We start from the raw sequence: 22,602 nt of genomic DNA, 5'->3' as shown, positions 1-22,602 counted from the left end.
TTTGTCATGGTATCTGCAGTATTCTATTTTAGTCTAAATAGCATTTTCTCTCAAATGCATTCTATTTCTCTCTCCTTCATCTTCCCTCCCTTCTTCCTTCCAGCTGTATTTTTTCACTAGAGAACACTAGTAGAATGTTCTCCCAAATTTCAGATTTCAGATACGCATCTGTAAAATAATCTTATGGAGACACATTTTAATTGCTACTGAATACTTGGTTGTTTTAAGTTCACAGCATTACTACTGCCTCCAAAAAATGGTTTCCCATTTCCACAGCTAATCTCATCATTGACTCTGCCATCTGAGTTTATTCTGTGCCACTCTGGAAGAATCTGGAAAAATACTTAAAATACATTTTAAGTATTCATCATGCACACGTATTGCATTTTATTTTATATGTGTTCGGGTGAATATCTTTCTCCACTAATTGTTTGCATTTCAATTCTTGTATTATGTTTTTTGAAACACAGAAGTCATCATTAATATAAACCAACTAATTTTTTTAATTGTTAATTTTTGTCGTGGTTAAGAAATCCTTATGAGAATATTGTATCATGTTCCCCTTACCTTCAGGACTGGAATCTATTTGGAAATGACTGTGTGTGTTTTGAGGTAGGAGTAAATATTTAGTTATTTTTAAAAATTCAATTAATCCATCATTGTTCTGACCACGTTGTGTATTTCAATGTAGAAGAGCACACTAATAATGCAGGATTATTTATCTATGTGGTGAGAATTCCAAAATGAAGCCCAGCATGGAAGGTCAAATAATATTAACTCAAAGGATGGATTAGTAAAATGAAATGTGATGGAGAAGTGCAATATAGTTAGGTAAAGAGAAAGAAAAACATTTCCCAGCTATCATTAAGACTTCACTCCAAGCTTTTGCATGAAGCAAAAGATCCTGACTCTTTTCCATTGATTTTAACTCCATTCGGACATGTCTGTCATCTATTATTTCACTCAGTGGCAGTCAGAAATGAAGAAAAAAAAACAGAATATATTTTATGCCATGATCATGAATGATGATTTTTCAAAAATTAATAAAGAACCAATACATATACTTTTAGTGTTTTTACCATTTTTAATAGTAACACAATAAATAAGTTTTAATAACATTAGGAGGCAATTCAAGACATAAAACAGAACCTATTTGTCCTGTTTGATAAGGCACAAGGAAGAGGGCTTCCTGGAATAAAGGGGTTCTCACAGCAGATGAACACATTTCTGATTTATCTCTGGTCAGAGGTGAATACACCGAAAGATAGGCCTGAGAGGAGGTGAGAAGGAGCAATCAGGGATGTTGTATATAAGGCAGCTTTGATTAACATCAACGAAGCTCACAGTTCTAGCTTCACAATCCAGGAATAATCCTATGCAGCTGGTAGGTCTTGGGATATATTGCAGTGTAAGTGGGGAGGTGGTAAACAGACTGCACTGAATGTCATTCTTGACGCATCCAAGACTAAAGAGTCCCTCCTCTCCATATATATTGTCATTCTGATTCTTCCCTTTCCAGTACTTATTACAGACACCAAAAGCCCAATTCCAAGAGTCCCCCACATGGACCTCCCAGTAATATTTGCCGGAGGTGAAAGTCTGAGCACCCCATGCAAGAAAACTTGTAGGTGTTGCAGTGATATGGGGCGGATTTGGACGGTCACATCCAATACACATGCCTCTCAAATCTCCACATCGAAAGATATGACTGTTGGCTCATAGTGATTCAGAGTAATATCCACTGCAAAAATAAATAAATAAATAAAAGAGAAAGAAACAAAATATGCATAGACATGTGTCAATAAGCAAAAATTGTTCTATCAAGAAGTTAATTTACCAGGAAATGTAAAGTCACAAGGACAATTTTGCTTGTAACTTCTAATAAAGCATACAGATGATTAATTTTAACTACAAGACAAACAAAACACTAACCACAGATATTAAAAATGGTTGGAAAACTTAACATATTGAGAGCCAAATGTAAGACCAACTTCTTTCAATCCAATTTTCAAAGCAAAATTTGCAGATTATCTGCCCTAAATAGTATGCTGTTATCAAGATCATTATTTAGAAATGTTTCTTATTCTTAAAAACGAGTGCTCTCATTTTGGAAAGAATGTGAAGATTTTCAGTTACTCAAGAACAGCTCTTGATGACTGGATAAAAATCCGTAAGTACATGTCATAAGTGACAATTTAAAGCAGATTTCTGTAAAATCTTTTACCAGTCTCTCTGTGGTCCTCCATGCTAGCTTGGGGCTGAAAAGCTGGATTTTAAACTTAACCTGTAGCTTTTCATATTGCAATTAAACTGAACTTCTTTTTTGTTTGTAATTTTACTTGTATTCACAAAACGATTTCTTCTTTTTATGTTTACCCATTAACTAATTTTTTTTTACAATTCATGATACACATCCATTTAAAAAATTAAAAAACCCCAGCAATCCCCATTAAACCATAATCCCCAAAAGAACAGTTCTTAGCTGTTCAAATGAATACACTAAGGAAATGTAAAATTTTGTATTTAACATTAAATAACTCACCTTCATTCTGAGCATTGTTCCATTTGCTCCTTTTTAAAATTTGCTACACTACTGGTTTTTCCCATTACATTACTCAGTACATATGAGGCCAAAATGTATTTGTTTTTCACTCTCTTTCAAACTTAATGCTATAAATCTGACTACACGGACGCAGATACAAAAGGGTTGCATGATTATATTGTTCACTTATGTCTATAAAGAAGTAAAATATTTGATAAAGGGTGAAATATTACCTACGTGGTCCTAACAGTAATAATATTTAGATACTGGGAGTGCTGCCTATGGGTGGAGACTTACCGCAGAATTGGATGAGCCTGTCCCTCAGTTCAGTGATGGGCCCTGCACTGAGCTCTAGATTCAGAGGCTGGGACACGTGCAGCAGCACGGACTCACTCCTGGAAGGAAAAACCTGCAGTTACAACATCTACAGCCATAAAATAAATAAAAATCACTATTTCTATTTAAAAGACAGTTCATGAGAATCCTTTGAATCCACAGATTGGATTATTCAAAAATTATTACTTCCTTTTTGGAATTAATTTCTATTTACAGTTTCCAAATTTTAAAGCATACTGGGAGAGTCTGAGTCAGAATTCAGTCTGATCTTTCTTTTTTTCTGCCCCACATGTGTAAGGTTCCTTAGCCTTATGGCCTTGAGAATATTTGGAAATGAAATTCTGAGTTCCACTTCTTGGCAGACTCCCCTGACATCTTTGTCTGAAATAGCGGGGTTCTGGGGAGACTGCTGCATCTGCTGCTTCCTTTCCAAGATAAAGAATGTGAAACTTGTTCTAGGCAGCTAGACCTGCCTTTTAGAAACAAGAGACTTCCCTAGAGACTTATACAGTTCTAACACTCCACAGTTTTTTCAACCTATTTTTCAGGACTGTTAACTGATACGTATGTAGGTATGAACAACAAATCATCAACTTTTTCACTGCTAAAATACTTCCCCCACTTCTCTCCTGCTTCCTCTGGTGACTTTCTCACCATCCACAAAACAAAACTTTATCTTTCACCCATGCAGGCTTTTAAGCAATAAAACAAAATCAGGAATAAATTTTTTTTATTTCACTATTTATTTATATATTTATTTGTTTATTTATTTATTTATTTATTTATTTATTTAGTGTTCTTGTCTTTTCTGGTGTGAGAGTGAAAGCAGTTGCGAAAAAAAGGTAGTATCAGTATCTTAATCATTTATACCATGACTTTGGTAGAGCCTGATTTGATATTCATGGAAACTGAAAGAATATATGCCAAAATCTAGGTAAACACTCACCTATGTAATATGTCTCCAGAACCCTGTAAAAAAAAATAGAAGTATGTAGGACATTTCACAAGATGCATCTTTCACTAAGTTCAGTGTGAAATTTGGAGTCAGTTTCTAAAGATATTATTTCCCTACCGTCTGGAAAGCATTTTCTATTTCTTCTGTAATGAAAAACCCAGTGAGTCATTTTGTCATTAATTAATGTCCTGGTAAAGTCTGAGTCTTGAAGACGTTCTCTCCAGAAGTGAAGGGAGAAGAGGCCCAGAGAGTCTATGCTCTGTGGTAACTTCAAATAACCTATTCAGTCATCTTTCCCAGAACCTATTACCCAAATGAGTGGACCTCAAGATAATATTAATGTGAGCCTAGATTCCCAAAATTTCTGATCTTGCCATGTCCTCAAATTAACCTAAATGTAAATGAATCACTCACTATTTTATACATGTTAAACAACCCAGAATATATTATTGACTTAGAAATGATTCAGAAGGTGCATTTCTCTAACATGTTTGTACCAATATAGGAGTTGGTCAAGAAGAAGACTGACATCTTCAACAAGTGAATTTTACCTCTGTGTGCAGGAAACTCCCATTTATTGCCATGTCCAATGCAGCAGGAAAGCCAGAAAAAAAGTAGGAGGGACAAGAGTATTTGGCTTTAAGGAAATCACCTGGTGTTTCTCACAATGCTTTGATTCCTGTCCTATAGGTTCAAAATTAGGCAGATGGGACACCAAGTTGTAATGTGTCTGGGAATGCTGTTTACACTCTAAGCCATATTTATTCTTATCATTTGATTCAGAAAACAAATTAAGTGACTGGCACAACTGAAAATAACCCAAGAGATTTGTTCAATGAAACAAAGCTGAACCTCAACCAAATAGATAAGCTGCTGCCTAAGGTTAGCACCAGTTCTTAGTTATTCAAGAGCGAGTAAACCCTGCTTTTTACCACTGTCGAGGTGTCCAGTGTTGTCCTTTTTAGAGCCTGGCTAGCTGAGGATTATGTGGCAAGAAACATCTTATTTGTATTTTAGTCCCTTAAATGAACGATTTGGATAGGAATGATTCTCCAAATTTTGAAAATACTTATCAGAAATATTCTCTTTTTCCTTCACTCTATGCCACATAGACTATAATAAACTGTCTCTCTTCTGCCTCCACATATTTCATGCAGAACATTAGGGGTTAGCAGAGAGAAAGCTTATCACCAGCTTCTTTCGGACTCACTGCTTTTTTCCAAGTGATCTGAGATGATAAAATTACTCACCTTAGGGCTCCAACCCAGCACTCCTTTTTGATTGTCACCTATGTTTTGTGAGCTTTTCTGTTGATGCTAAAACTCTATGCAACAGTCAAAGCCTCAAAATTTAATTACATTATTTGTTGCTAGATTTCAAGGAAAAATTTATTCCTGACATTCTTCTACTTTAGCTCACATTCACTTTGGCAGAAAGAATTAGCTACTTTACGATCACTTAGTATTTGACTCTGATTTTGGAAGATGAAACAGTTTTTGTGTCTATTTACCATATTTTCTTAGCCATTTAACCAAGATAATCTTATTGTGTTGATTCTCCTAGAGATACTTACTTTATTTATTCTCTTCACCTATCAGAATTTATGTTAGAATATCACCAAGACACTTACAATTGAAATAAATCAAAGAGAGACCACTAAGGACATTGTCAATCATTAATACATAAATCTCGAACTTCCTGAGATTTTTATCCCCAAAAGAAGCTATTTATCAATAGCCTGGTTACAGTTTTTTTAATACAAGAATTTTCACTCTTCTATAGTACAAAAAGTAAAAATCGATAAAGAGGATAACTTGGAAAAAAATTAATCTAACAAAACAGAGACACATTCTTGACTAGCACTTTATTTCTGTACTAAATTTAGGAGACATGTAAATGGTAGATTTCCTAAGTGAAATAAGACAGACACACAGAGAAAAATACTTCATGGTCCCACTCATATTTGAAATCTATTTTTATAAGTTTAATACATTCAAAAACGTGGTTATACTGGTGGGAAGAAAATAGGTAAATGAAGGGCAAAAGTTGTAAAGGTGCAGTAATGTAGAATAAATGAATCTGATGTACAACCTGTAGGTATATTAGATAATCTTGCATTGTTTTTGGGAAATATTCTGAGGGACTAGATTTTTGGTGTTCTTATCATCAAAAAGAAGCAGAGCTAAGTGATATGATCCATTTGTTAATTTTCTTCATTGTAGTAATCATTTCCTTATGCACACGTATCTGCAAACTACATATTGTGCACCTTGAAAATATAAAATAAAACAAATTAAAAAATAAAGGTCATTTTGTTCCTGCATGTAAGCTGAAAATAAGTGAAGACTGGGTCAGTAATAACATTGCTTTGCTGAATTAAGAGAATTCTAATAAAATATTTTTAGTTGGGAAGCTATCTGTATGAAATAAAATTGATCTAAAGCTGGTTACAGTGGCCATACTTATAATCCCAGTGCTTTGGCAGGCCAAGGCAGAAAAATCAATGGAGGCCAGGAGTTTGAGATCAGCCTGGGCAATATAGTAAGACCTTATCTCTACCAAAAAATAAACAGAAAATTAGCCTTGAGTGGTGGTGTACACCTGTTGTCCCAGCTTCTCAGGAGGCTGAGTTGGGAGGATTGCTTGAGTCCGGGAGTATAAAACTGCAGTGAGTTCTGATTGTGCCATTGCACTCCAGCCTGGGTGACAGAGTGAGAACTTGTCTCAAAAACAGCAAGTAATTATTTTTTGTAGCCATTTTACCTGAAAGGTATAATTCTTTCTTCTATGATTAATAAACCTGCATATGTCTAGGCCAGCTATATCAGGTAGAGCTTGTCCTCTAGTGCTTATATCTATAAAACAAGTAAGACAATTATAAGGAGGCTCTAAGCAAATTCTGGACTTTGAGGTCTTAATTCTTTAGACTAATTTTCTGTCTCAATAGTGGTTATCACCCAGAAACTTAATTTGTCCAAACACCTCACATAACCTGAGATTTTACAAAACATATAGTTCATAGGATCAGTACGTTCTTATGCCTTATAATTCTCCAGGCATTCAAGGATACTACTATGTGGAAACTCAGGCCTTCTACTGCATTATTGAAGAGCACATTTGAGACTCACAGCTCTGGTTGCAGGAGTCTGTTAGCAGGTCTGGACAATGAGTAATGTCAGTCCAGATAATTCTGAGGAAGGCTTTCTGCCTTGTTATGAGGAAGATAATCAATGGAGACTCTAGACAAGTTCCCAGTCACCATTCCAGCATTTAGTTGCTGTTTTTGCAATCCCAGCATTTTGGGAGGCCTAGGCAGGTGGATCACTTGAGGTCAAGAGTTCAAGATTAGCCTGTTCCACATGGTAAAACTTTGTCTTTACTTAAAATACAAAATTAGCAGGGGGCAGGGGGCGGGGAGTATGCATTAGAAGGGAAGGAGAACATACTTAACATACCATTGGAAGGTGAAATTCCTAATACTTGAGAACATTTTTGAGAACTGTTTAATTCTCACTATAGAAAGATGTACCCTTTGAATGACATTACAAATTCACTAGAAGAGTGAAGAATAATATTTAAAATGTCAACATAAGTAACAAGAGTCTCAAAACATAAAGTGTTCTGAAAGGTTAAAGTACGTATTTGAGATAGAGGAGAGAATAAATAATAGTTAATTAATTAGACTTTATTATGTGAAAAGGCTTTTCTAAAATCTTCCATAATAATTGAAGATGTAAATTACAATAATTAAAATATACAAAAAAATAAAAGCATTAAAATAGTGAAAAATTTTAAAAAGGGTAAACTTGAAAATTACTTAATTTTTAATTTCAAATATCAGAAAGTGATTTTATCAATGTCCTAAAAAATTAAAATAAAAACAAAATAATGTAAAAGAAGGGAGGTTTCCACCGGGCTGGAGGCGGGAGCTAGGGCTTCCCTTGGGACGCAGAAGCAAGAAGCAGGGAACTTGGCGCGCACCAGACTTTCCCGGACAGAGCCTCGGCCCCCCGCCCACCCCTCCGGCCGCCGGCATGGTACTGCTGGCTGGGACCCAGCCGCAGGGTGGCGGGGCGCGCTGCATGACCCCGCCACCGCAGTCCCCACTCCTAGGCACACAGGTCGAGGAGGACCGCGCTGACTACAAAGAGTTCCAGGACTTCTCCAGTCTGCCCGACACCCGCAGCATCACCTGGGACGACTCTTTCTACCCTTTCCAGGAGGAGGAGGAGCACGGCGTCGAGGGCGTGGAGAACGTCCTGGAGGAGGGCGTCCTGGAGGAGGGCGTCCTGGAGGCGTGGGGCTGCTGCAGACGTTGGTGTGGCGGGGGGTGAGCGTTGAGAATGCGCAGGAGACTGACCACAATGGCTAGACCGACCTTGATGTCGCCTGCTACCACGACTTTGTGGATATACCGTGGTGGCCTTAGCTGAGTGCCCCCACATTGAAGTCAACTTGCAGGACAGGGAGGGGAACGCAACCCTAATCATAGCTGCACAGGCAGAAGCTGCCCCTGGCCCCATGGGCACAGTTGCCTTAGACACTGGCTCTCACCCTTGCGGTTCCTGCGTCAGCATCACCTGGGCTGGTTCATTTGAGCTTTAACACAGATCTGGTGGAAACACAGGCTGCCAAGCCCTGCCCCGGGAGTCTTTTTTTGAATAGGCCTGGGGTGGGGCCCAAGAATAAGCAGAAGAACAAGTTTCCTGGTGAAGCTGATGCCGCTGGCCCAGGGATCCCACGTTGAGGACGGAGGGCCTTGAGGTTTTCACGCCTGATGATGGCCAGGAACCCTTCTCAGTAGGCATTGAAGACCAGCAGAGTCCCAGACCCCAGGAGAGATGTCGTCAGACGGACACAGAGGCATCACGGAATTAAAGTGAAAATGAAGAAAGGAGTTGAGCATCTGTTTCATGACTTTCCTGCGCTGTTTTACTAAAGAGGCTGTTCTGGCCCAGTCAGGGCACGCTATCATCACCAACTACTTGTTGAACTATGTCCTGGGTCTTGACCTTGAAGGATGGACGCGTTCGGGTTGAAAGCCGCCATGCAGGGTGGAACCGATCGCATCCGAGCCCTGAGCTAGCAGGGGCGGGTGTCCACGCGAGGGCCCCCGCCGTGGGATGTCGCCAGAGGAGTGGCCATTTACACGTCCGCCTCATGCAGAGGCTCCCGGAGCGCCCCTGCGAGCAGCGGTTGGGAAAAAAGTACCAGCTTGAGCTGCCTCCGCTTCAGGAGAGGGCGCGGAAGCCAGAGGGCTCGAAGAACTGCCTGCAGAGGGGTCAGGGACTGCGAGCTGTCCGCGCTGACGCGGCGCTCTGTCCGTGGCCCGGAGGACCGGGGCGCCCTGGACCACATGGTCAGGATGACCAGTAGCCTCTAACAGCCCCGCCGTGGCCCTCGCGTGCCAGACCGTGTGCCCCCAGAGCTCCCTGTGCGTGGGGAAGAGGCGGCTGGCGGTGCAGGAAATCCTGGCGGCTCAGGAAATTCTGGCGACGCGGCGGGGGGTGGGGAGGCAGGCGCAGGAGGCGGGCGAAGCGGAGGGCGCAGAGCAGCACAAGCGGCCCTGCCCAGAGGCCGCGGGCTCCCGGGAGGGCTCCCCAAGAGCCGGCCTCCCACCTGCCCCGCTGCCGGGGTCCTGGGGCTCTGTCGACCCCGCCCCGCGGAAGGCCAGCCTCCTGCCCCTGCAGCGCCTGCGGCGGAACAGCTTGCGGCCCGGCGTGGTGGTGCCCCGGATGCGCCTCAGCAAGGCGCCCGCGCCCACCTTCCCGCACCAGAGGCCGGCGCGGAAGGGCAGCACCTAGGACAGTGGCCACCTGCGGATATCCAACTGGCCTTACAAGGTGGCCACGGAGGAGAAACCGGAGGCTGAGGAGGCCGAGAAGAAGCTCCAGGCCAAGGTGCAGGAGAAGCGCCCGCCGCCCTGGAAGAAGAGGAAGTGAGAATCCGCGGGTGCTTGACACGGGGTTCGAGGGCCGGGTGAGGCCGCGGGGCTGGGCACCATGGCCGCTCCCGGGACCACCAGGCCGCGCGCGTTTCCACGCTGTCTTTCTAGAATGCTCCCAGGAATGGGCTGGGGGAGCCACATCGATTCGCCTGACACCAGCCACCCTAGCAATCAGTACACCTAGCGGGCATGTTGCCTAAAAGGCTCCCTTTAGAGAACCTCAATTAAGATGTTTTTAAAGATCAATTTATTAGGCCGGGCGCGGTGGCTCACGCCTGTAATCCCAGCACTTTGGGAGGCCGAGGCGGGCGGATCACCTGAGGTTGGGAGTCTGAGAGTAGCCTGACCAACATGGAGAAACCCCGTCTCTACTAAAAATACAAAATTAGCCGAGCATGGTGGCACATGCCTGTAATCCCAGCTACTCGGGAGGCTGAGGCAGGAGAATCGCTGGAACCCAGGAGGCAGAGGTGGCAGGGAGCCAAGATCGCGCCATTGCACTCCGGCCTGGGCAACAAGAGCCAAACTCCGTCTCAATAAAAAAAACCTCAATTTATTAAAGAGTATTTTTTGTGTGATTTTGTATTTTTAATTGTTATCCAATTTGCCAAGTTTTACAAGTGATAGGGCCCCTTGTATCCAAGGCAGTTTTCATACACTTGCCTGAAGACCTTTTATTTAAAATACTGTTTCTAGCAATAAATATTTATGGTATCTGTAGGAGTTTACACAGAAATCATGGGGTTCTCTCCTTTTTGGCTGTTTGTTTTGGTCTTTTCTTCTCATTGTGGGTGCACATGCACACTGGATGTTTTTATTAATTAGATTAAGTGATGCCGGATATTTCTGTTTGATGGAGGGATTGACTCATTCAGCCACATGATCAAGTGAGAAAGAGATATCACATTTTATTGTATCTTTTTAAAAAGTATTATCCATACAGTCATATATTGGGGAAAAACATTTCTCATCAAATTATAAAACAATGCAGAGATAAGCATGTATGTATTGCTAGAATTAAACTGTTTAATCAAGGAGTTTTAGATAAACTGGATAGAAAATCTTTTACATAGTAAAAATAGATATGAGGGAAAAGTGTCATTTGATAAAATGGGGGAAATCTAATAGATGATTACCAGAAATACAGAATTAAGCCATATATGCTCTTAAGTAAATCAAATCCAGACATCCTTCAAATGTAAAAAAAGGATGCAACAAGAGTAAGGAGCCCAGAATGATGCAAATTAAAGGAATAGGGGGGAGGTGATGTTTAGAACAAGCAAAGAGAATGCAATGGGAAGCAAACTTATTTCAGGCAAATTCTCCTGGAGTGGACCAGACAGCCCTCTCTTCCAGACTCAGTTCCAAAGAGTCCCTTATGTGGGTATTTCTTTTATTTTTCCTTTCAGGACTGCACTTGGTGTTTAGTTCAAACTCATGCAGACCTTATGGAATTTCCAAGACATGGGGCCTTGGCATTGTGGCACCTTCCTGCCACACGTACATAATTCACAGCATTACCAAGTCACTGCGAGCTCCACGCTCACCTCTGTCAGCCCAGGACCCAGCCAGGCAGTGTCACATGGTCTCCCAGGCATGCCTTTCCAAGCCGGCTATCCCTGCTGAGAAAGTTCTGAAGGCACTGGTCCGGGGAGCTGAGCCCTGGGCCTGTCCTAAAGCTCCATAGGTGACTGCACTGCAGCCCACGTGGAGAGCTGCAGCTCTAACACAGGGATTTTGAGAGGCCTCAGTAGCCTTGAAGTGGCACTTCCAGGACACCCATCCTGAGCTCTCACAAATGGCTCCACCTTCCCAAGAATGTCTAATTGTCATTGGAACAGCTAGTGTCTGGCAGCTTCGCTCGGGCTGATGTGGCATCTGACCCTTGGTGGGTTGCCAGACATTCCTTCCTGTTTCCGCCATGGGAAGTTGACACTGGGAATGGTATGGAGCCCCCACTTCTACAGTAAGCCTTGGGTGTCTGCTGCTTCCAGGTCAAAAATGGACATTTCTGGTCCTGACCAGCCACCACCACACTGTAACCGATGCTCATAGTCTCCAGGGATGTGTAGAACAGCAATGGTAGGAAAGCAAAAAACTGGCAATTTCCCCAGGTCCCACGCTGTTCCGGAGTGGACATGTTGGGTCCCTGTTCCCAATGTGTTCCAGTCTTACCCAGGTGCACAGGGTACCCTGGGGCCAGCACAGAGCTTGTCAAGTAATGCTCCTGGTGTCCACAAAACAGCTCCAGAGATACCTGCATTTTGAAAAGCCTGCCAAGCCAGCAAGTATGGGGCAGGACCCAGATTTCTTTGGTAAATCCGAAGGTGAGCTGGCCACTTGCCTGGTGAGTAGAAGCTGCCTTTACCTGGCCAGTGTATGCAACTTGAGAGAAAAGGACAACTTCACGGGGGGGTTCTGGTGGAACTGGGAAGCCTGACCTCCCCCGGAGCTTTGGTATGGCCCCAATGGAAAGACTGGATTTTGAAAACCCACCAGACCCAACTGAAAGAAGGGTCATCCCTGATTGGATCCCAGACTCTCCCTGGTCTCTCTGGACTCACTCTAGACATGGCTTGCCTATGGGCAGCCGTTCCCTTTGGCCCATGAGGCAGGTCGAGGTAGCTTCTGCAGCTGTGTGCCTGGCTACTGGCCCAGCACTTCTCATTTTTGCCATGTGGAAGCAGATTTGCTAGTAGAGGAATTCTCCAAGTCAAAGGAAGTGTCACCAAGCCTCTTTCCTCGACCTATGGCGAGCCCATGCTCTTGGTTTCTTATTCTCTTTGGAGTGGGCAGCAGAGGGGACAAGCAGGCCTCCAGCCAGACTCAGGGAGTGTGGGAGGACAGGGAGAAAAGTCTAGATGATGGGGAACTGGAGCCACCTTGAGGGGGGTGTCCTGGGGTCAGTGTCGGGGTGATCAGATGAGCCAGTTTATATTTAAGCAACATTATTTTGTTCAATTATTTTGGGTAAGGGATTCCTCAGGGGAGGTGTGGTCATCTGGTCCCAGAGGTGGAGTGAAATGCCCACTCATCTTCCTGAGCCATTTGGAAGCCCTTTCTTCTAGCCCTAGGTACTGGTGACACAGGCTTCTCGGTCTCAGGAGGTGCACAGGGCTGGGGGGGGGTGGTGCAGGCTTCTTGTCACTTACCCACTCAGCACTATTGGGCATCGGGCATTCAGAGGTCTCACAGTGGCCTCTCTAAAAACCTGGTGTCCTAGGAGAACATTGATTATTTTTGTCTACTTTTGTTTCTTTGAACTGCTGCATTCACTCACTGAGGGCTCGCCCTCCCTACACCCCTCATGTTGTTCAGGAAGGAGGGGACTGATGAGCATGGGCCCCCTTCTCCTCTCCTGTCAGTTGCCACCACACTATCCCCACTGGCTTTATCACCACATTCTCCCACCCCTGTTGCCTCATCTCTTCTTCCTCATTCACCCTTCCTTCCTTTGCCTGTTTTCTTCTCCCAGTTGGTTAAGCTCTTTATCATCCCTGGCACCACCTACCCTGAGTTCTACCAAGGACAGAAAAGCAGGGGCCTCTGTGAGGCAATGTGGTGTTATCATGGTGGGACCTCCAGGCCCCCAGAGTGAGTGAACAGCAGGCCTGCCAGCATCTGTGCTGATGGCTAAGAATTCCTACACCGCCGTGCCCCTCTCACCCCCTCCTCTTTGCTCAGGAGGGAGACCAGGTTTGCTCTCTTGCAATGACAGCCCAGCCCCTGCTGTGCACAGGGATGGGGCTTAGGGTCCCTCCCTGCACCCTGATGTTAATTAACTGTACATAGTGAATTTCAAGTTGACAGCTACCTTCTCAGGGATTTATATATAAATATAGTTAGAGGAAAAGCTAAAGTCTATTTTACTACTTTTTAGTGTTTGTGAACATTAAGCTTAAATTGGACAGAATAAATATTTCTCAGACAATGTCGATGCTACTGATTACAAGTGAGATGGGTGGAGCTCGCCCCTTGGTGGAGAATTTTTTTGGTGATTGGAGATTGGGGACTCTGGCAGCAGAAATAGCTTTGCGGTGGGTGTGAAGTCACTTCTGTCCCTTGGAGAGCCTCTTGTGGATGTGAAAGCATGTATCAACACCAGTGAAATCCACCTCCATGTGCATGGAGGCGGCTGATGAGAACACAAATGAGCCAGTCCTGGCACTTCCCTCCAGAACTGGTCACTCCTGGTCTGACGTTGGAGCATGTGAATTAAGAGTGACAATTTTTTCTGCTTGCTTCTGTGAATAAAGTGTTCTACAGCCAGCCAGCACTAAAGTCACTAGAAAGGAGGAGGGAAGAGCATGGAGCCAATCATCTAGAATTACCTCGGTGTGCAGAGGCTGTCCCTTGGCTGCACTTGGGAAAAGCAGTGTGAAACATCCTGTGCCTCTTTCTTCTGGAGCTCCTCCTGACAGTCTCCTGGCAACACTAGAGACCTCAAGACTATGGAGATCAGAATTTCAATCGCTTTGTCATCTCAGCATTGACCACTCCTGAGACTTGAGGCTTCTCTTGGGAGCAGGAGACAGGGAGTTCGTGATGTTCATTGGAAAATAGGATTTATGAATGCAGGAGGGCGGTGCTGGACCCCTCTGCCTTCTTCTCTCCCTGCTGTCAGCAGTGACCAGGTCTCTGGTGTGGAGGCAAGTCTGTTGTGGGTGAAACAGAAGTCCCTGGGGTAAGGCCAGACCCCAGGCCTGAAAAGGATGCAAAGCCTGCTGTTTCAGGCTGTCAGGAAGAATCGTGGGTACAAAGTAAATATGATGAAATGCATTCCAGAGAGGAAATGAATGTGCCGTCACTAAGAAGTGGGTATGGCTGCCAGGTATCTGGCAGCCCACCGGCAAGAGGACTACATCCCCTGCAGCCCTGCCATCCACACTATATGATGTGGGGAGGTTGTCTCTTCACTCTTACCCTGGGGACCCAAGCCTGCTTTGAGGAGTGAGTCACAGCCCTGATGTGTGCCTTGCATTACTCTTTCCCCAGGTGTGCCTGGAGACTCAAGCTTGCTCATTTCTGTCCTGACACATCTCGCTGGTCCTGCGGTGGTCAGAGTCCTCCTGTTCTGTGTCAGCTCCTAGACATCATTAGTCTTTCACGTGAAAAAATATGAGCACTTTTCTCTTTTATAGTATTTGGGGAAATTCTAACACACTCCCCAGGGATTTGTGCAGGTCCCTCTGGCTCCCATGGTGGGTAATTCTATGGATTCTGCACCTGGCAGTCAGCACTCCCTCTTGGAAGCCCCTGGGGTCCTTGTTTCTGTAGGCCTGGTCTTTGGTTTCTACCCCAGTACCTTTTCACTGGGACCTGCCTAGAACTGCCTGGAGGGCCATGGTCTAGTGAAGGACAGGTGGAACCCTGAGCACAACAGATCCTTCTAAAACAACAAAGTCACCTTGATGACAACGACTGCAGTGGGTTGAATGCCATCGCAACGGGCATGCTGGGAGCCACCAAGGGCTTACCGCAAAAGCAGTTCTTCCCAAGGCACCCTTTGCATCTTCGCCTCCTCACCTCTCAGTGCATTTGGAACTTGCTTATGCGTTGGAATGACTTAAATCAACTGCTCGTTTCTGTGCCCCTGCACTCACAGGTTCCTTCATTAACATTTTAAATAAGTGGCTAACAAAACTCCTCTGGAGGTTGTTTTTGAAAGCAGGAAAAAGAAAAACACACACTACCTGAAATGATTTTACTAATTTTTGAGTGACTCAGTTGAAAGTCAGTGTTGCATACACAATTTCTTCATGCTGAGCCAGCTTGAAATAAGACTTGATACAAGGCACGGCCCTCAGTAGCAGGTGGTGCCACTGTGGACAGTGTACACTATGGTGTGAGGGTATGCACGGGTGAGTGTAAGTGTGTTTACTCATACACACGGATAAACTGAAAGGACACTGGGCTTCGTGCTGGCAAAGGTTAGGATGCTGCTGTAGCTTGTTATGGGCCCCGGGCAGTGTCAGATGGGAAATGCTTTGATGGCATGTTATTCAATGTATATAATGGGGTCTCCCATGGCCCAAGGACTCACTATGAGCACTCTGCCCACTGTGGTGGAGAACACGGCTGGAGTCATCATAGCCCAGGTCTTTATTGAAAGGCAGTGTTGACTCAGAAGGCTCGTGTAGAACCCATTTGGCCAGGTCTGGACCATCTCTCTCCATCTGACCTGCCTTGGCTGCACAGAGGGACCCAGACGCAAAAGGCCCAGACTCAAGAGGAAACTGAATGATGTTTACCATTACGTCAGCTTTCATTTATTTTTTCCATATGATCATAAGAACTGTATTACTAAGTATGCTTATAAATGCTGTTTACAGTCTGTTCCCTTTTATTAGATGAAAGATTAATAAAGAACAAAAAATTGCCTGTAGTAAAACCATGCCTGAGGCCAAGAGTGGTGGCTCATGCCTGTAATCCCAGCACTTTGAGAGGTCATGACTGGCAGATCACCTGAGGTCAGGAGTTCAATACCAGCCTGGACAACATGGCAAAACCCCAGCTCTACAAAATATATATATATAAAAAATTATCTGTGCATGATGGTGGGTGCCTGTTACTAAAGCTACTCGGGTGGCTGAGACAGGAGAATCGCTTGAACCTGGGAAGTGGAGGTTGCAGTGAGCCGAGATTGCACCATTGCCTTCCAGCTTTGGTGAAAGAGAGAGAGAGGGAGGGAGAGAGACAGAGAGAGAAGGAGGAGAGATGGTGGGGGGGGGGGGGAGAGAGAGAGAGAGAAAGAAAGAAAGAAAAAGAAAGAAAGCCATGCCTGAAGGACACTGTGTGGTCATCACTTCAGCAGGTTGACACTCACCTGGAGGTCATGAAATCTGTCCATTAGTCCAGTGATGGGTTGAGCACTGAGCTCTGAGCTCACACACTGGGGTATGTGCCACTGCTCTGACTCACTCCTTTAAAGAGGAAAATACAATTGAGCTTTCTAATACCAAATATTTCATCACAGGATTTAAAACAAATAATCATTCAAGGGAAATTCATCTTTAAAACCCTTTCCTGATGTAGCAGTCCCAAATCATAGGGATTACGAACTTCAGCCACTGAGCCTAGACTGACTGATGTATCCTACCATAAGCTATGTACATAAACTCATGTCTTCCCACTTCTCAGAACCATGAAATCAATCATTCCTCCCTTTCTTTCATTTATTTTTATTGTTTCTTAACAATACTTGAAGCCAAATTTATTCTTTTCTTAAACCTCTTTTATTCATTATATGACTTCCTAAAACACCCGAAGAAAGGTTATTATTCATCATTTCTTCAATATACACCCTTTGATATCAGAAAACCTACATGAGAGTCATTGGAATTTATGATGATTCACAGATAATTTTTTGCAATTTTTTTCAATTAGTCTTTAGTACCAAACCTCCCTACTCCATAGCCTGACCACTCTCTCTGAGCAGTAATCAATGCTGCATTGTACCCTGAGGATTGGAAGCCATGAGAAAAACCTTCCTCACATCCTAACCAAGATGATTTCCACTCAAGTGGTAAGTGGATACATTTGTAGCGTGTCTGTCTGAGGCTGAATCTGAGGGAAAAGGCCTAATATTTACAATCCACTGGTTGGTTTCCTGCTCTCCTCATTTAACTTTCTTTGGTTTTCTTGAATTTTTGCCCAAAAAGATCTCACTTGCTTCATTATCGTCTCCTATAAAAGAACTATGAATTTGAACATCAGAGAAACAAATCGCTTTGGGTGTAAGACCCCCATTGATAAGGAAATCAAGGGATGAGATATGAAAGAGATTTGGGAAGATCTCAGACTGTAGAACCACAACATGGAACACAACCAGTTTAATAGGAAAATCATAAGCAGGGCTAATTTACAGATAATGTGGCATCTTGCATCAGAATTGGAATCTACTGACACCATGCCTTGCTAATTCTAGCATATTTTGTTCTATTATTTCCAGTGTTGGTAAATAGTTTTCTTATATAGAAGGCTTTTGAACTTGTAGTTTAGATAGCCAGAAACTCTTTCTGAGATTGAGCTCTTTACAGTGCCTTGAACATTAAACTAAATAGTCAAATTATTTTAATGATTATTAACTTCATCACTCCCTCAGTGAAAGGCAAGTTCCAGGAAGGAAGGTATTCTCACAGATTCCATTTAAATTTCTATCATTGATACCTAGGCACTACATGACATCCAGTACAGAACAGAATAATCCTCATGCTCTTCATCTTCCCCCTAATCTCTTTACCTGTGCCATCCTCCAGCTTTCAAAGTGCTCTCAGAGTCATCACTTACCCAGAGTTCCTTAGTTGCCCCTCACAGTGTCTGGGAGCCCCATGCTCCTGAGTGTTCCAGAACAGCAAATGAAGCAGGCTCTTATCCACCGCTCCAAATATCTTTTTTTCTCCCTGTGGATCCCACACATTTATTCATTAGAGCTCAGGAATTGCCAGAGACTGGCTTTTCTGGCAATGCACACTGGATTCTACAGAAGAATATTGGTTTTGACGTCCTCCTGCTGTGACAGTTCCCCGCACGTGGGCAGCAGGTAGGAATTTTGGCTTCTTCCCAGGAAAGGCAGAGACAGGGCCTACAGAAGCTGGGGCCGCAGCCTGTGGTGATGGGGTCTACGAGTTAGTTCAGACAGAAGAGGCAGATGGGTTCTTTCTGGAAGGCTTGTGTGATGTCTGAGACCATTTTCCTGAAGGAAGGAAATTAGGAAAGGTATGATTAAAACTTCATCTTTTGCCTTGGATAAACAAAGACCAAAGCAAAATTTGACTCAGGTTGTGACTCAGTGATAAACTTCTGTCTAGAGTAGAACAGGCTTTATTTTGTATAAGACAAAAATAGAACCTGAGGCACAAAGAGAGCTCTTGGATCTGTAGGTAAAATTGTTGGATTCGTGCACAACTCACAGGGCACTACATCCTCATCCTACCATTTTCTTTTGCATAGAAAAATGAACCTCAGAGAGGCCAGGTGTGATGACTCACACCTGTAATCCCAGCACTTTGGGATGCCAAGGCTGGTAGATCAGGTTGGAGACCAGCCTGGCCAATATGGGGAAACCCTGTCTCTACTAAAAACACAAAAACCAGCCAGGAGTGGTGGCACATACTTGTAATCCCAGAAACTTAGGAGACTGGGCAGGAGAATTGCTTGAACCCTGAAGTTGCAGTCAGCTGAGATTGAGCCACTGCTCTTCAGCCTGGACAATAAAGCAAGAAGAAAGAAAGAAAGAAAGAGAGAGAGAGAGAGAGAGAGAAAAGGAAGAAAGAAAGAAAGAAAAAAGAAAGAGAGAGAACGAGAGAGAGAGAAAGAGAGAGGAAAAAGGAAGAAAGAAAAAAGAAAGAAAGGAAAAGAAAAGAAAAGAAACCTCAGTTTTGTTGAGTTTTGACTTTACTCCAAAAAACTTCAGGTTTAAGAGTATGAAATTAGGACCAATTTATACCATTAGATGATGGGTCCTGAATACTCTGAAAACCATTCTTAATGCTCATTGTGATTGGATTAGAAAAGATTGATTCAGTACAAAAGAAAAAAAGTGATTGGTTTAGGAAATGGTATTTAACTGCAATTTTGCTCTTATTGTTTCATTTAGATGTCATAATTTTCTCCTTTAAAGTATTTCAAAAAATCTCAAACACAATCCACCACTGCAAAATGATTTCTAAATAACCATCATTTATTTACTGAACGTTGTGAGATTTGATCAGATTTCACCCAGAAATGCTGAAGAGGCATTTACTATACTCTAAAACAATATTATCCTGAAATTATTCAACACATTACCTAAGTTGTATATTATAGAATATTCTGTCTTGTGCATATATTTATGTGCCAACTTTAGAACAGAGGGTATTACATTTACGTACAACATATAAAATAAAATATTCTCAATAAAATTTAGGATATACAAGTATGAAATTGCAAGATATCTGAAAACTATTTTCTGTGTTCTTAGAATACATAGGAACAACTAAGGAATACATAAATGATACAAGTAAAATTAATCTTCACTGTGTTTCACAAGTATGTAGGAAGACAAGAGGACAAAATAAGAGTAAAAACATTTTTACTAAGTAAGCAAATGACATCACTTATAGAAAGAAGCTCAGTTTGTTGAAAAATTAAACATAGGGCAGTCTGTTTTGGATTGGAAAAGTAGCAGGAACTCCTCCTCTGTTAGTTGTGTTCTCACCCTAGAAATATACTTATGGTCTCACTGAAACTTGCTGTAGAAGTAATACTATAAAGTCTGATCAGGGATCAGGGCCCCACCATATAGTGGTAGTAGCTTTCAGACATCTTCACAGCCAGTTCCAAAGCCACTCTGTGCGTCCCAGAAAAGAATGAGCTTGGCTACTTGTACCTCTTTATATTGAATCTCTGAAAAATCACAGCCATTTCAAACAGGTTGTACATTTCTTGGAGTTTGGGATAGCCATTAGGGTTCTTCATTAGGTTTCACCAGAAGAGAGGAAATGATTGATTCAACACCTTGGCTAATCTCCATAAACAAACTTTAAACTCCCTCTTATCAAGAACCACTGAGTTTACAACAAATGAACCCTCAAATGCCAAATTTGTAGATAATTTTTGGAGTCCTTTAATATTTTACTCATCAAAAGATGAGAAAGAAGATACCATCAATTTATGATTTTAATAAACGTCTTCAAAAGTCTGGAATAGTTTTTCTCCTTTTTTTTGTTTTTTTTTTCTTATGTTTTTCAAAATGTTTTGCCTGAAGTTGGCTTTAATTCTAATAGTCACTGAACTAGACTGGAAATGCACTTTGCTGTTGCTTTCAAAGCTTGATTTCAGGTATTAATGTATTACTGTCAATTTATATATATATAAAATATATTTTATATATTATAAAAGTGCGGTGGTGCAATCACAGCTCACAGCAGCCTTAAACTGCTAGGCTCAAGTGACTCTTTTGCCTCATTTTCTCACAGAGCCGAAATTACAGACGTGAGCCACTGCACCCAGCCTATTAATTTATGTTGTTGATAAAAGCATAAGAATTATCTTTATTATAAATTAAGAAACAGAATATCTTTAAGGAAATATTATATCTTTTAGGAAAAATAAAATCTTTGGTAGTTATAGACTCCTGTGAAAACTGCCGTTAGCAATAGCAATTTTGCGTATGTCTATATAACACATACATATGTAAATATATATAATATATACATGAATTTTTTCACATTTGGCAGTCATTTAAGAAATTCTTTTACCATATAAATTCTAATTTATATTAGTGAAATAAGTAAAATTTGCTGTTTAGTGAAAACTTTGTTTAGCAAGTTAAATGAAGCTGCAGAAAGTGTGAATTGGATAATAGATATAAAGATATGTCATGAAGGCTTCACAGATGGACAAATAGAGGTAAACTAGGAGAGTGATAGTGACATAAGGAGGATGAGAGTATCATGTATGTCCTTCATAAACAGCATAATGTGTGATTGGCTGTAGCACACAGTAGAGCTAAGTAGAGAAGATGAGGAGAGTACATATTCAAGGGTATAATGCTTGATAATTTTTTCAGAGTAAGCAAATGAATTGAATTCAGGAAGCCAAACAATCCCCATTTTGGATGTATAAAACATAAATTTACTTTGTTTTGAATGTGTAAAACAATATATTTTGGCTGATTTTTAGTATTTCTCTGTCTTTGTTGGCTGATTCATTATGATGTGTTTAAGCTTGAAACCACCACCAAAGATGAAGAATCTCTTAAAAGCAGCCAAAAGAAACTGTTTCATTTTGAGGGAACACTTAATAGAATGACAACAGACTGCTCCATAATCATAAATGTAAGTATAAGACAGTGGACTAATATATGTAAAGTGTCAACAAATGTGATTGCCAATACAGAGTTGAATATGGATTGGAAATACCTTTTACATAAGAGGATAAAAGGAAGATCTTGTCACATAAGTATAATAAAAAAAATAAAGGGGCTTTATACCCTACTAAGGGCATCTAGAACAGTACCCATGAGATCTACTTGAAAGATAATTCCAACACCTCTGCCACATTTGAATCTGGCTTTATTAACTGCTTTTTCTCTTAACAGTGTTTCCTTTATGTATCTTTTCTGTTTCTATATATGTCTGGTAAGTTTTACTCAAAAAGTGAACTATGTAGAGTAGACTAATATAGAAAGCAAAACCCGCATGTGTTCCCTTTTACTAGGCTGTATGTGTGTGTTTTGAGGGAGAGGGTTGAATCCATCTAGTCAGGAGTTGATTTGGTTTTGAGACTTGTTCTTCTTAGAGTTAATTCCAGTGCACCACAGGTTTCCTGCTCATCTAGCATTACTTTGTGTTTCGGATGGGACTAGTTCAGCAGCTTTTCTCAGTATCTGCTCTATCTTCAACTTTAAGTTTCACTCCAAATTCCGCTCAGTCCCCCAGAAGGCACTGCTTTGACCTGTTACTCAACAATTTTTTGCCTAGTTGGGGGTGGCGATGAGGATGGAGAAGCATTCTCTGTCATTCTGATGAAGCTCAGTCACAGGCTGACACTGTTCCTGGGTCTTCATGGTTGGAACCTTCTTAATGAACAACTAATAAGTTTAGAATTTAAAGACAAATGTATGATAAGTTTGGAACATAGTTTCTCTCTCTATCCAGTCATCCTTTTTGTTAAAAAAACAAATTATGGTAGTACTGAGTTGTTTGCAAAATAGACTTTAGTCTTGTTCTTGGCCTGATAATTTGCACAAAGTACAGCAAGAATAATTATTTCTACATAGGCCTTTTGGATTAGCTCTGATGGAACTCTGTTCCACAAGGAATCTCGGATAAGACCTTT

The 22,602-nt window shown here is 42.0% G+C and overlaps 2 pseudogenes; one reads left to right on the top strand and one right to left on the bottom strand.

The window, feature by feature from the left end:
- Nucleotides 1-1,242: 1,242 nt before the first annotated feature.
- LOC134756500 (tripartite motif-containing protein 49D-like) lies at nt 1,243-7,869 on the bottom strand (annotated as a pseudogene).
- LOC115936228 (ankyrin repeat domain-containing protein 33B-like) lies at nt 7,868-10,236 on the top strand (annotated as a pseudogene).
- Nucleotides 10,237-22,602: the final 12,366 nt, after the last annotated feature.

Source organism: Gorilla gorilla, chromosome 9 (assembly GCF_029281585.2).
Source record: "Gorilla gorilla gorilla isolate KB3781 chromosome 9, NHGRI_mGorGor1-v2.1_pri, whole genome shotgun sequence".
NCBI classification, from domain to species: Eukaryota; Metazoa; Chordata; class Mammalia; order Primates; family Hominidae; genus Gorilla; species Gorilla gorilla.
Note: the sequence above shows the minus strand (reverse complement) of the source record. Positions and strands in the feature narration are given on the sequence as shown.